Source organism: Perna viridis, chromosome 9, assembly GCF_037379345.1.
Source record: "Perna viridis isolate PV_CMFRI_1.1 ecotype Kerala chromosome 9, ASM3737934v1, whole genome shotgun sequence".
Taxonomy (NCBI): domain Eukaryota; kingdom Metazoa; phylum Mollusca; class Bivalvia; order Mytilida; family Mytilidae; genus Perna; species Perna viridis.
In genome coordinates, this window is record NC_142453.1 from 36,842,338 (window position 1) to 36,844,871 (window position 2,534).

Below are 2,534 nucleotides of genomic sequence, written 5' to 3' on the forward strand. Positions count from 1 at the left end.
ACTTGGAATAATGTACATAACAACTTGTAAAAAAACCACCTTTCAACCCTAAGTGTAACATATAATCAGATTCTAAGATACACTATACTTGTAACTATGAAAAAATTATATGAACTACAAACTAATATCTTCTACTGACTGAAAATGTCACCACTTTGAATAATATATCCATCTTCATGTAATAGCACTAATCATATCTAAAGTTTAAGGACCTTTGGCTTAAAAAAATGAAGATTAATATGAATATTACTTTCTATGATCAGTTAACATACACATGGAAAAAATACATACATGAATGGAATACACAAAAAAGGTGTATTTACTCGAAGTTGAATACTGATGGAGATGTTAATGAGTCCATAGGAAATTGACCCAAAACAAACAAAAAAAAACACAACTATGGGCTACATGTATTAATACATATTTGACTAGGTTGCCATAGATGAAAAAAAAAATACAAATCAAACGTCTTCCTCAAAGTTCAATTTCCTTTTGGATCTTGTCCTGCTAGCAACTGGTGGAGATACACTGGGTGTCACCGGTTCAGGGACTGTTGCCATTGGTGGAGTATGATCAAGAGATTCAGGTGTTGCAGGGGGAGTATGACCCCGATATTCATGACTTGCTGGTGGTGATGGCGTTAACGTGTACAAGTCAACTTCTGATAGTGCTACACTTGAGTTTCTTCCTGCTATCTGCTCATATTGTCTCCTTTTTTTACAGTAGCACATTATACACACAGGAACAGCAATGATTGCTAATATACTGGTGACCACAATAGCCCCGACAAGAAGACCTGAAATATATATACATGTATATATTAATATAAATAAAATCACTTTCAATTTTTATGAAGTAAAAACACAAAACTGCTTGGAGCTTTCGGCCACACTAATAAAATACATGTATTTGTACATATATATTAATATTAAATAAAATATATATTATATTATTTTTTTTTTTCAAAACTAATATTTTTAAGTCTATAATATACAATGTATACAGGTACAAATCATGCACTATGTGTACATAAACAGTTTAATCTGTCTGAATTAATAATTCTAATTCAAAAACCTTTACAATTGTAAACAAAACCAAAAGTAAATAGGCAAACAGAATTTATGTGCTCCTGCACATTGTGAGAAAAATATAACTACCTGATTCTTAAGCTGGTTCTGCTGTTGTCAAAGCCGCGTCTGTTGTGGTAGCTGTTGTAGCCGTTGTCCTTGTTGTGGCGGTTGTCTGAGCTGCTGCTGTAGTGGTGGTTGTAGTTGTGGGTTGGTCCACTGGTACTGAAAAGATGAAGAAAATCATATCAAAACTCAAGGGAGTACAATACAGTAAGGATGTACAACTGATTTTTCTTACTAATTTTCCATAGTGGTAGTTTTATTATTGTTCTCTCAAAATATGCAAAGAAAAGTATAGGTCTATGTACTACTTTTATTAAGATATTAAATATTGAAAAAACACAAATTTCATGAAAATTCAGAAAAATATGAGTTTTTTTTTTAGTTCTTAACTGTAAAAGTTACATGTTATAATGGCAGATAATGGAGAATTTAAATAGTATATAGCGTTAGAAGAAAAAAATCATGTCTTGCTTTGATGCACCATGCAAATATACAAAATCAAATTGTGAAAAAAGACAATTATATATCCCGATTAGGCATTTTCCAAACCTTAATATATCTGAGAGTAGTTGTACTAGGGTCCCCGAATAGTAAATAATTCACATGTAAGAAAAAGACGATATATGAAAAGGGAAAACAAATGACATATTTTCCCGCAAAAAAGTTTTGAGCAACGAAATTATCTCCCCTGTAATTAGTTTTTTACCATTAAAACTAACGCCTATTATAGATGAAACATTACCGAAAGCTGTTAATTCTTTAGTTCAAACTTACCACACATAATATTTCTACACATCCACTGCCACGAATCGTCATCTAAAGTAACAATAACCGGGTTCTGTTCCGTACGACCGTAGCGAGATTGATTTGGCAGTCACATTCTCCATTAATTTTTACGGCGATTACTGGTCTTATCAAGGTTATTAGAGTTGCAAATTCGCAAATACATTCGGCTATTGTTTGCTGATATGTACATGCATGTATTCTCTCTTTTACAAACATGAAATAACAAGTAATAATCTTCAAACACCTGTCAACCAACATGTGATTTTTCCCGGCTTTTTTTAATGACAAAGAACCGTACGGATATATTCAATTCCATCAAAACACACAAAATATATTAGTGATTTTAATTATTATACATTTGGAAGGGGGAGATCGCTAAAAAAATCACATCACAAATTCGCATTTACTAATGATAGAAAAACGCAATTTATTGAAATAGAAAAAAATGCATATATGGTATTAATGGATTCCGAATACCATACGGCTTTCTCAAGAAGATTCATACGAAAAAGAGGGGTGAGGTGTAAAGTAAAGGACCTTAAATCTATATATAAATTCATGGAAATTCATAAAAGCATAATTTAATAAGAAGAACAATAAAACAATAAACTATTT

At 31.6% G+C, this 2,534-nt stretch overlaps 1 long non-coding RNA gene across 1 annotated transcript; it reads right to left on the reverse strand.

The window, feature by feature from the left end:
* Positions 1–238: 238 nt before the first annotated feature.
* Positions 239–2,181, reverse strand: LOC148608225 (uncharacterized). The gene is made up of 3 exons (XR_015915292.1): positions 1,908–2,181; positions 1,158–1,292; positions 239–796 (listed from the first exon to the last, which is right to left on the reverse strand). It is a non-coding gene; the product is annotated as an uncharacterized LOC148608225 (long non-coding RNA).
* Positions 2,182–2,534: the final 353 nt, after the last annotated feature.